A 14,940-nucleotide genomic window follows, 5' to 3' on the forward strand; every position below is an offset into this window, starting at 1 on the left:
GAACATTCCTAGTAGAATAAATGACAAGTCAAAAGGCCTTAAGATAAAAATAGGTTTCATGTTTTAAAGGGACAAAATTAAAAACAGTGTGCCTGTGTGTCCAGAATTGGTGGGTTCTTGGTCTCACTGACTTCAAGAATGTAGCCGCGAACCCTCGCAGTGAGTTTTACATTTCTTAAAGATGGTAGTCCCGTGTTTGTTCCTTCAGATGTTCAGATGTGTCCACCGTTTCTTCCTTCTGGTGGGTTCGTGGTCTCACAGGCCTCAGGAGTGGAGCTGCAGACCTTCCTCATCAGTGTTACAGCTCAATGTGGCATGGACCCAAAGAGTAAACACCACCAAAATTTACTGGTGCTGCTACACTTTCCAAGTCCACCAGAGTGGATTGCCCTGCCTGGCTCTGGCAGCCTGCTTTTATTCCCTTATCTGGCCCCACCCACATCGGGCTGACTGATCCACTTTACAGAGAGCTGATTGGTCTATTTTACAGAGAGCTGATTGGACCGTTTTGACAGGGTGCTGATTGGTGCATTTACAATCCCTGAGCTAGACACAGAGTGCTGATTGGTGCATTTACAATCCTCTAGCTAGACATAAAGATTCTCCAAGTCCCCACTAGACTCAGGAGCTCAGCTGGCTTCATCTAGTGAAGGGGCAGCAGGTGGAGCTGTCCATCAGTCCCTAGCCAGGCCAGCACTCCTCAGCCCTTGGGTGGTGGATGGGACGGGGCGCGGAGGTGCAGGGAGCTGCCGTCTGTCAGGGAGGCTCCTGCTGCGGAGGAGCCCATGGAGCATTGTGGGGTTGGTTCCGGCATGGCTGGCTGCAGGTCCTGAGCCCTGCCCCCAGGGAGGCCGGGTGAGAATTGAGGGCAGCACAGGCAGGCCGTTACTGATGGGGGACCCAGTGTACCCTCTGCTGCTGCTGGCCCAGGTGCTAAGCCTCTCACTGCCCGGGGGCGAAGGTGCTGGCCGGCCCTCAGAGTGCGGGCCGGTGGAGTCCACGCCCACCCGGAACTTGCGGTGGCCAGCAAGCACCCTGCGCAGTCTCGGTTCCCGCCCGTGCCTCTCCCGCCACATTTCCCGGCAAGCAGAGGGAGCCGGTTCCGTCCTCAGCCAGCCCAGAGAGCCAGAGGGGGCTCTCACAGTGCCCTGGCGGCGGAAGGCCTCCTAATGTGCCACCAGAGGACACCAAGGCAGAGGAGGCGCCGAGAGCGAGGGCTGCTAGCACGTTGTCGCCTCTCACCTGGACCCAGTGGATGGGGGAACAAAAGCGTGGGTATTAGTTAGGGGTCAAATGCTATAGCCCTTCTGGGCCATAGTAAAAACTTGGATTTTATTTTGGTGGTAGTGGAGAGCCCTTTGAAAATTCTCTTAAGCAGAAAATAGTTACAATATCATTTCTGATTTAAAGAAATTATTTTCATTGTCATGTGAAAAACTTGTGTTCTGTTGGGAATTAATGATGGAGGCAAAGTAGTCCGTAAGAGGCTGTTGCAGTAGTCTAGGTCATTGATTACATCAATAGAGAGTTGGGTGAATTTTTTTCTATTTTTGGACATAAAGCGAAGGAGCTTTGCTAATGTTTGGGTGTGAAGTGTGAAAAAAGGGAAGATTCAAGGGTGATGCCAGGAGTTTTGTCTTAAGTAAAAATGATGGTGTAATAAACTGGGATAGGGAAGGCTTCAACTTCAGAGCAGATTTAAGGATGACGTTGGAGATTAGTAACACTTTTAGCCATATTAGGGTTGTGATGACTCTTAAATGAAGGTTCAAGTGGAGATGTTTAATTAGCAGTTGAATATTGAAGTCTGTGGTTCAGGTTGAGTGGTCTGAGTGATAGATGCAAATTTGAGGGTCATTAGCATGTGAATAATATGCATATAACCATGGGATCAGCACTAAAACTACTTATCCTGTGAGGACAGATAGAGAAGAACACTGAAGTAATGAAGTTTTTTGGATGTATGTGTAAATTAAAGTAATAAAAGTATATGTAAACTAAAGTAATAAAGTAAGAACATTTGGCCTGAGAATTATTTGTTCACAAATTGTAGGGAAAAAAATTGCATAGTAAGATAAAAAGATACTGGAAGAAAGCCACAAAACACTGTTATTAAAGAAATAAAGGAAGGTGATAAGACCTATAGAAAAGTAAAATTTGATAAAAGGAATCATCTCCAATGGGTTTAAAACTAAAATATATTGAGTGCTTGTTCTATTTCTGAGACCTGTCTAAATCCTTTACACATATTTATTCATTTAATCCTCACAACTTCTATCGTCTCCCAGATATAGAAATAAGTATTACTGAAATTTTTACAGATAAAACAGAAGTTAATTAACTTCTTCAAGGTGTTAAAACAAAAACTTTAGACAAAGTAAATTTAATAGAGTTTATTTGAGCATTTAAATGATTCATGAATTGGACAGTTTTGAAAACCAGAAGAGGTTCAGAGAGCTCCACTGAGACTATGTGGACAGAGATTTTATAAGTTAAAAGCAGAAGTGAGATAAACAAAAGATATTTGATTAATAAGAGTGGAAAGACCTAGTTAAAAGTTAGCTGGAGATTTCTGATTTGCGAAATCCCTAATTTCATTTTATTGTTTACATTGGGCTTCTGCTTGCTTACCTAGGAACCTAAAATACTGGCGCCATCCCAAAATGTCCTCCCAATTGAAAGTATTTTAGTAAAGGGTATACAATTTGAAAGTGACGTAGTGGCATTCAAATTCAGGAAGCGGGACTCAAGAACCTCTGCTCCTAATAATTATGCTCACTAAAGACTTTTTGAATGCAGTTACACTGCGGGAGTAGAGAAATTTACTGTTGCCTGGAAAACTCTTCCCCGATATCTACACATGCCTCTCTTACTTCCGTAAGATCTCGGTATGATACCACATTGTTAGAGATTCCTTCTCTAAAACTCAACGCATTGGCTGTCTGCTTATTCCACTTAATTTTTCTTTTTAGAACTTGACAATTCCTGAAATTATTGTATATTTGTCTGAAGAATAGTTATATCTGGAAGCAGAGACTTTATCTTCTCCATTATAATATAAGCAGTGTCTAGTCTATTGTGTGATTCAATAAAAAGGTATTAACCAAAGAACCCAATGATGAGTTAATAAATAAATGAATGAATAAACATACTCTTGGTTGGAGTGTGTAGCTGACGTTAAACATTATGGGTCTTCAGCTTCACCAATACTGAAGTTCATGTGATTTCCTCCAACAGATATCAGTCGCCAAAAGGGAAGAAGATTTTGAGAATGGATTAGAATTGGAGTAGCCAGAAAAGAAAACTGATTCAGGAATCTTAACTGAAGGGAAGAGAGTGGTTGGAATTACAAGCCTTAGGATAGCAGGTAAATAGTGAATAAGTAAATCTTGGAGGTTGTTGAATTGAGAAAGGCTGGAGATGAAAACACGGGAAGATTTCAAGAAGAAGTTTGAGTAGGATGAGGATATCAGTAAGTGGAACAATGGAAAGGTGTAGTAACATTGTGGAATGTTAGAATTTTAGATCTTTGTAAATTGTTAAGATTATGGTAAAAAGGAGTATGAGGTCTGGCACGGTGGCTCAAGCCTTTAATCCCAGCACTTGGGAGGCCGAGACGGGTGGATCACGAGGTCAGGAGATCGAGACCATCCTGGCTAATACGGTGAAACCCCGTCTCTACTAAAAAATACAAAAAACTAGCCAGGCGAGGTGGCGGGCGCCTGTAGTCCCAGCTACTCCGGAGGCTGAGGCAGGAGAATGGCGTAAAACCCAGGAGGCGGAGCTTGCAGTGAGCTGAGATCCGGCCACTGCACTCCAGCCCAGGAGACACAAGACACAGCAAGACTCTGTCTCAAAAAAAAAAAAAAAAAAAAAGGAGTGTGAGTCCAAAACTCATAAAAATGTCTTAGAGTTTCCCATCAATAAGGTCTAATTTTATTAAAACTCTATCTCTGTAGGAACACATTAATAGCTATATTAAAATTAAATGTCTTCTGAACTGAACAAACTATGCATATGTTTCTGTAATCTCAGACTTTTTCCAACTTAAATTTTATATTTTAATATTGTAGTAATCAGAATTTTTAATTAGAGCTATCAGTCTGTCTACTTGCAGACTGATAGGTAGAGGACAATAGTTTTGAATTTTTTTCATAACTGATGATTTGAAAAATTTCTATTTACTATATCCCCTTCGAATCAGTAGAATTATTTTAACTAGCTAGCTGGGACTATGGCTAAAATCTAGCCTAATGATACTTGCTTTTCTCTGTGTGAATCTAAATAGGTTTTCTGAAAAGCTGCAACAACCAACAACGTGAAAAACCAGAACAAAACAAATAAATGTCTTGAGCTTTAGTATCAATGTGAACAATTGTCCAATACAGCCCTACAAAGAGCTTTGAGGTATACATATTCATAATTTCAAAATAATTAATATAATTGTATTTGATGCATGGATTCAGAGACAATATAATAAGAGGAACCCACTTAGTGGTCTTGGCAATGTTTAGTTTTTGTACTTGAGAAATAAATATTTTTTCTATAATATTTTTCTGTGATGGAAAAAGGGAGCAAAATTATCTCCAATTCCTCAAATGGAGATGACCTTTTAGAGGCAATTTTATAATGTTAATAAATAGGAAAACCCATTAACATCTGATTTACTGGAGTGGTCAGGATTTGTAGCATGGTTTATTGCAGTTCACTTAGCATATAAGACATGCATATTGTTTTCAATTTCCTTATACTCCCAGCTGAGTAGTAAAACTATTCTAAGTAGTATATTAGTAACAGTAATAGAGTAAAAGCTGGAGGGGCTTCTGAAATATCTTGAGAAATTTATTTCTACTTCTGTTGTAACAACCACTCAAGGCATAAAGTTCTTAATGTAGCACTTACACACTTCAAGGATCATTTAAAATAAAATCTAAAACAATAAAGCATTAGCATCATTGCAAAGCAGAAAATCACATTAAAAATCTACATTGCTGCATATTTAGACATTTGTATGTATCACCCTCCCTGTCACAACCAACTTCCCCTTGTCTTGAATGGGAATATTTTATTTAAATCAGAAGGAAGTCACAGTTAAAATACTAAGTGTTATTTTATATTTAAATTATATTTTAAAGGATTTAATTCAATAATGTTCAAGTGTAAAATGGCTCCTTACAAGAGCAATCTGAGAGCTTTATTCCATACTAAAAGAGGATACACTTACTATTTATCCTGTTAGCCTGACCTTTGAGCTCTCTACAGCTCCACATAGATCTAAGGAAACAACTGAACTTAACAGATACGGCAGTGGGTCAATATTAAAAGATTATGTATTCGTCTACTGTCATAGAACAATGTGGGAATATAGATTATTTACTTGGTTTATCCCTGATATAGGTTCTGAAACCATTAATTCTGGGATGGGGAAGTCCTGAAATAATATGATTGAAGCATTCTAAGAGACAAAATGGAAAATTAAAGCTTTATTTATCTACTTAACTAGTTTTTATTGGTATCCATCTGAGCTAAGAACTACTGGGCCCAGGATTGTCACTGCTGTACATGACCTGATTCTTTCATTTCTAATGCTGACATTGCAGTATGAAAAATGGACAGCATGTAAGTGGAAACAAATATAAACTCTGTGTATTTTTATAAAGGAAGCAGATAGGAACCGAGGTAGTAACTAAAGAGAGTGCTACATTTGTTGCTACTGAGGACACAGAAGGAGTCTTAGAAGAGAGACATTGCATTTCAACTGAAATGTGAGAAGAAATATAGCCATTAAAATAACAGAGAAAAAGTAGTTAAAACAAACAAAAACCAATGCAAGAACAACAACAAAAAATGTTCTGAGGCAAGAAATGTTTAGGTTCTAGAAATAAAAGCAATTTAACTGCAATATAATTAGAGCAGTACACAGGGAATCATGTGCTGAGAAGTTAGAAAGGGAGACAAGGCAACCTCATGGAAGGACCTTCAGAAGCTTTGATTTTAGAATAAATGCAATGGGAAGATACTGGGTGTTTTGACCAAATAAGTAATGTGATTTTATTCACATTTTTTGGTCAGTGGATTGTAGGAGGTAGTAGTGGACTCAGGAAGACCAACTAAGAGCTACTTGCAGCTTTTTGGGGGACTGATAATAGTATCTCGGTCTAGATACTCTAGTAAAGATAAGTTAGAGAGAAGTAAACATTCAATATGTATTTTGGAGATAAAACCTATATGAGCAACTGGTTCATTTACTGGAGGATATGAATGTAAAGAGAAGAATCATGCGTGATTCCCTAAGTCTTTGGCTCAAACAACAGGGTGGATGGGGGCATGATGGTACCCTTTATTTAGATGGAAAAAATGGACAAGGGGAAAATTATTGAGAGCCTAGTATGCTTTTTCCCCCCACAGGTTATAGTGGAACAGGTGGCGGTTGGTTACATTAGTAAGTTTTTTCGTGGTGATTTGTGAGATTTTGGCACACCCATCATCTGAGTAGTATACACTGCACCCAATCTGTAGCCTTTTGTCCTTCACTCCCTTCCCACCCTTTCCCCCTGAGTACCCAAATTCCTTTGTGTCATTCTTATGCCTTTGGATCCTCATAACTTAGCTCCCAGTTATGGGTGAGAACATACAATATTTGGTTTTCCATTTCTGAGTTACTTCACTTAGAATAATAGTCTACAATCTCAATCAGATTTCTAAAAATGCCATTAATTTATTCCTTTTTATGGCTGAGTAGTGTTACATTATATATGTATACCACAGTTTCTTTATTCACTTGTTGACTGAGGGGCATTTAGGTTTGTTCCACATTTTTGCAATTGTGAATTGTGCTATACTATAAACATGTGTGTGCAAGTATCATTTTTTATAATGACTTCTTTTCCTATGGGTAGATAACCAGTAGTGGGATTGTTGGATCAAATGGTAGTTCTACTTTTAGTTCTTTAAGGAAACTTCACACTGGTTTTCATAGTTGTTGTGCTAGTTTACATTCCCACCAGCAGTGTAGAACTGTTCCCTGTTCATTGCATCCATGCCAACATCTGTTATTTTTTTAATTTATTTTTTGATTTTTTTGATTATGGCCATTCTTGCAGGAGTAAGGTAGTATCACATTGTAGTTTTGATTTGCATTTCCCTGATCATTAGTGATGTTGAGCGTTTTTTTCATATGCTTGTCAGCCATTTGTATATCTTTTGAGAATTGTCTATTCGTGTTCTTAGCCCACTTTTTCACGGGTACACAAATCAGTAGATCTCCTATACACTAACAGCGGCCACACTGATAACCAAATTAAGAACTCAACCCCTTTAACAATAGCTGCAAAAAATTAAAATACTTAGGAATATATCTAACCAAGGAGGTGAGAGACCTCTAAAGGAAAACTACAAAACACTGCAGAAAGAAATCATAGATGGCACAAACAAATGGAAACACCCCATGCTCATGGATGGGTAGAATCAATATTGTGACAATGAAAATGACTAATAGTCTTTGGCTCCGTGTCCTTGCCCAAATGTCATCTTGTAGCTCCCATAATTCTCATGTGTTGTGGGAGGGACTTGGTTGGAGGTAATTGTATCATGGGGAAAGTCTTTTCCAGTCTGTTCTCGTGATAGTGAATAACTCTCAGGAGATCTGATAGTTTTAAAAAGAGGAGTTCCCCTGCACAAGCTTTCTCTCTTTGCCTGCTTACTTTCATGTAAGATATAACTTGCTCCTCCTTGCCTTCCATCATGATTTTGAGGCTTCCCCAGCCACATACAACCGTTAAGTCCAATTAAACCTATTTCTTTTGTAAATTGCCCAGTCTTGTGTATGTCTTCATCAGTACCATTGAAACAGACTAATACAATGACCATACTGCCAAAAACAATCTACAAATTTAATGCAATTCCCATCAAAATATCACCATAATTCTTCACAGAACTAGAAAAAAAATCTGAAAATTTATATGAAACCAAAGAGGAGCCCGCAGAGCCAAAACAAGATTAAGCAAAAAGAACAAATCTGGAGGCATCACGTTACCTGATTTCAAACTATACTATAAGGCCATGGTCACCAAAACAACATGGTACTGTTATAAAAATAGGCACATAGACCAATGGAACAGAATAGATAACTGAGAAACAAACCCAAATACTTAGAGTTAACTGATCTTTGACAAAGCCAACAAAAACATAAAATGGGAAAAAGACACCCTATTCAACAAATACTGCTGGGATAACTGGCAGCCCACATGTAGGAGAATGAAACTGGTTCCTCATCTCTCACCTTATACAAAAATCTACTCAATATGGATCAAGAACTTAAATCTAATATCTGAAACTATAAAAATTCTTTAAGGTAACATCAGAAAATCCCTTCTAGACATTGACTTAGTCAAGGATTTCATGACCAAAAACCCAAAAGTGAATGCAATAAATCAAAGATAAGTACTTGGGACTTAATTAAACTAAAGAGCTTTTGCACAGCAAAAGGAACAGTCAGCAGAGTAAACAGACAACTCACAGAGTGCGTGAAAATTTTCAAAAACTATACATCTCACAGAGGACTAATATCCAGAATCTAGTACATCTAGTTTTAAGGACTCTTTTTTTCTATCCCTAAACTTTCTCTGAAATATAAGTATAGCCATGTGGTTAAGAGTGGAGATACTGGGAGTCAGGAAAAAACTCCCACAATCCTCTTGTGACCTTCAACAATGTACTACATTTTCTGAGACTCAATTTGCTCATCTGTAACACAGGGAACATAATAATACACCTGCTGACCTGGCGTGGTGGCTCACAACAGTAATCCCAGCACTTTGGGAGGCCAAGGCAGGCGGATCACAAGGTCAGGAGATCAAGACCATCCTGGCTAACAGGGTGAAACCCGTCTTTACTAAAAAATACAAAAAATTAGCTGGGCGTGGTGGCAGGTGCCTGTGGTCCTAGCTACTCAGGAGGCTGAGGCAGGAGAATGGCGTGAACCCAGGAGGTGGAGCTTGCAGTGAGCTGAGATTGCGCCACTGCACTCCAGCCTGGGCGACAGAGCGAGACTCCATCTCAAAAAAAAAAAAAAAGTAATAATAATACACCTACCTCCTGGGAGTTGTTTTAAGAAAGTACTTTTTAGATTAGATAATCTCATTAAATATTAGCTATTAGTGTCAGAGACAAACTATGGTGTCTGGAATTTCAAGATCTTTTTTGTTTTGTTTTATTTTCTCCTTGCTTTAAGTCACTGGTTTATACTGTGCAGTTTGTTTGCACGTACTGTGATATTTGCAAATTATTTCTATAGCAGGTGTGAAATCCTTTACATGTCTCTCCAGAAAGTTTGACAGCTCTGTGAAGCCCATGGGAAAGAAATAGAATGTTTATCTGTTCAAGTGTCATTAATACAAATTCACCTCAATGGTATATGTACCAGTGAAGTAATAGCTTCAGGAATGCTAGTGAACTTGACCTTGTATTTCCCTCATCACTAACTTATTCTGGAACTTGATCTAGTTTGGAAAAGCAAGAGATTCTATTTTCTTATTTTTCTTAAAATGCATTTTAATCATTAGGGCTTTTATGAAATTTGCTAACATTTGTGTTTGCATTAAGCAAAACTCACTTCTTTTCACATACCTAGTTTCTCAGTTTCAGACAAGTGAATTGCGTACGTGGCATGCTAGTCAAAAAATGGAATGTCATTGTTACCCCCAAAATTCCTTTATACTTACCCTTTCATACCACCAAACCCTGGCAATAATTGATTTGTTCTGTGTTCCAACAATTCTGCCTTTCCGATAATGTCATATAAATTGACTCATTCAGTAGCTACATATGATTCTGATTCACCCATGTTATTGCATGTATCAATGGTCCTTTTTTGGTTGCTACTAGAATTCCATTAGTTTGGAAATACTAGTCAGCAGTGAAAATACTTGGATTGCTTCCAATTTGGTGATAATGAATAAAGCTTCTATAGACATAACTTTGCATTTCTCCTGGGCAATATCTAGAGTGGGATTGCTGGATTACATGGCAAGTGTATATTTAACTCTATAAGAGCCTGTCAAACTGTTTACCAAAGTGGCTGTACCATTTTGCATTCTCACCCAGCAATGTAGGACAATTCTAGTTCTTCGCTTTCTTCATCAGCTCTTGATACTGTCAGCTGTTTGTTTAGCCATCATAGTAAGGGTAAAGTGTCATCTTTTGTGCTTATAGCTAGCATTTCACTAACGACTAAAGTTACTGAGTCTTAATGTTCTTCTCTGCCTTCTGTATAATTTCTTTGGTAAAGTCTTGGGTAATCTGTGTCAATCTAGACTTCTAGCTTTAGTTTTACACCCTTTCCCAACGCACACACCCCACACACACCATACCTGACTGTTGCTTACCACAGTACTTAAATTTCTGCATTTTTCTGGTTTGCTGAACCAGTTACCACTTTTTCCATTTCAGTTTCCAAAAATATGTTGACATCTCCTATCCAAAAAGAGTTACAGTTACACATGTGTGTTCAATCTGCTGAGTTTAACTGGAATCTCCAGTTTTTCTCTAATCATTTTGTTAGCAGGGCGTAGAAATGAGATAGAAAAGATACTGCACTGTAACTGACCCAGCCACAGACACTGGAGAGCACACATCTGATACCTTCTTGGATATACAGACACAACTGGGAAGCACTTTGCAAGGAGATTTGGAACTTGCCATTTTAAGAGTGACAGCTTAGTTCACTGTTTCTTGAACAATGAAAGTTAAGTAGAATGATGCATTAAAAAATTTAAACTCTAGAATTATGTGACTAGGCTCAGTTCCATCTGTGCTATTTGCTAGGTGGCTGACATTGTGCAAGATTGTTAACTGCCAGAGCTTTGGTTTACTCAGCCATAAAATAGGAATTAAAATAGTCCTAAATTGATAGAATTATTTTAAATATTAATAAAATGAGTATAAAAACCTTAGAAGAATGCCTGGGCAAGGTAAACAATTCAGTATTTATTAGTGATCATAATTAATTACTATTACCAATTATTATTTTTAATGTGTGTGTGCTGTGTTTGCTGGCTGGTGATAATAAGACAAATAGTACGTAAGTTTGATTCAATACAATAACGTTTAAGAACTTTAAAATTTGACCTTTTATATTAGTCAAAAAAAATCTAGGTGATTACCTTAATGCTCAAAATGTATAAGAGGTAACATAAATTTCAACATCATTTTTGATTATTTTCATGAAAAAAGTTATATACACACTTTTTAAATAAGGCATAAAGATATGATTAAAATACCTATTTGAGAATAAGAATGAGCATCATAATACAAAATTAGAGCCATCTTAATTAAAATCAGGAACAAAAAAATTTAATTACCATATCTCAGAGTGTTCTGAAAATTTAGTTATTTAAATATCTAGGAGAAAGAAATAAAACTTGTAAGAATTGGAAGAAAGAAGATTAATTTGTTTTTGTCTTTCTTGTGAAAGAAACTTCAGGAATTCGATAATAAAACTATATAGCAATAGAATCCAAGAAGTTTGCTAATTGAAAAATACATGTATTTTCTAAATATGAGAAATAACTAGTTTAAACATTGAATTGTTAAAATTCAGATACTTTTCACAATGTCAATAAAATTTAAAACTAACTAGCATCAGAGTTTATAAAAGAAGAAATGTAATAGCAAGTGGTTAAGTAAAAGAATTTGGCATTGTATGGAACTGGGATTGAATCTCAAATTATACCACCAAGAGTTTACATTTATTAATGTTCTCTCTGAGGCAGATACTATTATAAGCAATTACTAGGTAAATAATTTAATCTTCTAAACAACTCTGAGCTGGGTAATACAATGCCTATTTTACAGATAAGGAAATTTAAGTCTATACAAATTAAAAATATTTTTTCTAAAATCACAGCTAGTAACTTGTGGAACCTAGACACAAACATGGGCATATTTTCTTTTATTATGCTTCACTGTATTGCACTTCACAGCTATTTTACTTTTCATAAATGGAGGGTTATCGGCAATCCTGCACCAAGTTAGTGTATTGGCGAAATGTTTCTAGCAGCATGTGCTCACTTTGTGTCTCTGTGTCACATTTTGGTAATTCTTAAACTATTTCAAAATTTTCATTATTTTTATATTGGTTTTGGTGATCTGTTATCAATGATCTTTGATGTTAGTAATGTAATTGTTTTGGGGTGTCATGAACCACGTCCACATAAGATGGCAAATTTAATTGATAAATATCATACATGTTTTAACTGTCCCCTGTTGGGGTCCGCGTGTTTCCTAAACAAAGGAATTAACACATAAGACAACACAGGACAAGACATACATGGCGGCCGCGCCGAACGGCACACTCTGCTTTATTTTATACAGCCGTTCGTGGAATGTTACCAAGTCATGGGGCATGTGTTGCTTCTCTGACCTTTCCTTGACTCCCAAGATCAGTAAACATTGACCAGTTCCCAGAGCACACTGTTTACAGCTGGCTCCTTTGTCCTTTCTGTTTGCAGAGAAGGAGCGTCCTGCTTTGTCTGCAAGAGCAGGGCTTATCGGGAACGTCTCGTTTGCGAGCACGCAGTCCTCTACACCCCCAACCAGATATTACCCTGTCACCCTCTCCTCAGGCCTCCTTTTTCCTTCTGAAATACTCATATTGAAATTAGGCAAATTAATAACCCTTCAATGGCCTCTAAGTGTCCACGTGGAAGAAAGAGGTGCACATCTCTCACTTTAAATGGAAAACTATAAATCATTAAGTTTAGTGAGAAAGGCAGGTCAAAAGGCAAATAGGTTGAAAGCCAGGCCTCTTGTGCCATGTAGCAACATTGTGAATGCAAAGAAAAAGTTCTTGAAGAAAAGTAAAAGTGCTACTCATAAGTAAACACATAAATAAGAAAGTGAAACAGCTTTACTGCTGATATGGAGAAAGTTTTAGTGGTCTGGCTAGATCACATCAGCCACAACATTCCTTTCAGCCAAAGCCAAATCCAGAGCAAGGACTTACCTCTTCAGTCTATGAAGATTGAGAAAGGGAAGAAGCTGCAGATGAAAAGTTTGAAGCTAGCAGAAGTTGGTTCATAAGGTTTAAGGAAAGCAGCCATCTCTGTAACGTAAAAGTACATGGTAAAGCAGCAATTGCTAATGCAGTAGCTGCAGCAGGTTATCCAAGAAGATCTAGCTAAGATCACTAATGAATGTAGCTACACTGACAACAGATTTTCAGTGTGTACAAAACAGCCTCATATTGGAAAAAGATCCTCCTTAGGACTTTTATAGTTAGAGAGAAGTCAATGTCTGGCTTCAAAGCTTCAAAGGACAGACTGACTCTCTTGCTAGGGGCTAATGCAGCTCATGGCTTAAGTTAAAGTCAGTGCTCATTTACCATTTCAAAAATCCTAGGGATCTCAAATATTATGCTAAATTTTTCTCTGGCTATATTCTATAAATGGAACAGCAAAACTTAGATGATAGCACATTCATTTACAGCATGATTGACTGAATAAGGCCACTGTTAGCACCTACTTCTCAGAACAAAAAATATTTCAAAATATTGCTTCTCATTGATAATATTCTTGGTCACCCAAGAGCTCTGATAGAAATATACAGGGAGATTAATGTTATATTCATACCTGCTAACACAAGATCCATTCTGCAGCCCATGGATCAAGGAGTAATTTTGACTTTCAAGTCTTATTTTAAAAATGCATTTTGTAAAGCTATAGTTGCCATAGATAGTCATTCCTTTGATAAATCTGGGCAAAGTAAACTAAAGTAAACCGAAAACCTTCTTGAAAGGATTCATCGTTCAAGATTCTAGTAAAAACATTTGGGATTCATAAGAGGGGGTCAAAATATCAATATTAACAGAAGTTTGGAAGAAGTTGATTCCATCTCTGATGGACTTTCAGGGGCTCAAGACTTCAGTGGAGAGGGTACCTGCAGATATGGTAGAAATAGCAAGAAAACTAGAATTAGAAGTAGAGCATGAAGACATGACTGGATTGCAGCAACTTTGTGATAAAACATGAACAGATGAGTTGCTTCTTACGGATGAGCAAAAAATAAACTGGTTTCTAAAGATGGCATCTACTCCTGGTGAAGATGCTAAGAACATTGTTGAAGCAATATTCACGACAATGTTCACAGCAAAGGATTTATAATATTCCATAAACTTGGTTGATAAAGCAGAAGCAGAATTTGAAAAGACTGACCCAAATTTTGAAAGTTATACTTTGGATAAAATGCTATCCAATAGCATCATATACTACAAGAAATATTTTGTGAAAGGAAAAGTCAATTGATGCAACAAACTTGATTATTATCTTATATTAGTAAATTACCAAAACAACTCCAACCTCTAGCAAACATCACCCTAATCTGTCAGCAGCCATCAACATGGAAGCAAAACCCTCAACCAGCAAAAAGATTATTGCTCTCTGCAGGCTCAGATGATTGTTAGCATTTTTTAGCAATAAAGTATTTTTAAATTAAGGTTTGCATATTGTTTTGTACATGATGCTCTTGCACACTCAGTAGACTATAATACAATATTAACATAACTTTTATGTGTTCTGGAAAACCAACTATTTGTATAATTTTCTGTATTGCAATATTTGCTTTAATGGGGAGGTCTGGAACTGGATCTGCAATATCTCTGAGAAATGCCTATATTATGGTTGTAGAGCCCATGCTTTTAGAACTCTCAAATGTCTGATGTGATCAGCTTTCTCATATATAAAGTGGCAATGATTACAGCATTGTTACATGATTTGCAAACGTTGCCTTTAGTATACTGCATCATTTATGTCAAGTACATTAAGTGGTATCTCTAATTTTTATTAAAATATATATTTTATATTTTCCTGATATAAAGATATATAATAGCTCTTATTTTAATTAACAAAAACTCTATTTGACGCAACATGTTTTGAAATATGTATT

This window comes from Piliocolobus tephrosceles, chromosome 8 (assembly GCF_002776525.5).
Source record: "Piliocolobus tephrosceles isolate RC106 chromosome 8, ASM277652v3, whole genome shotgun sequence".
In the NCBI taxonomy this organism is placed as follows: domain Eukaryota; kingdom Metazoa; phylum Chordata; class Mammalia; order Primates; family Cercopithecidae; genus Piliocolobus; species Piliocolobus tephrosceles.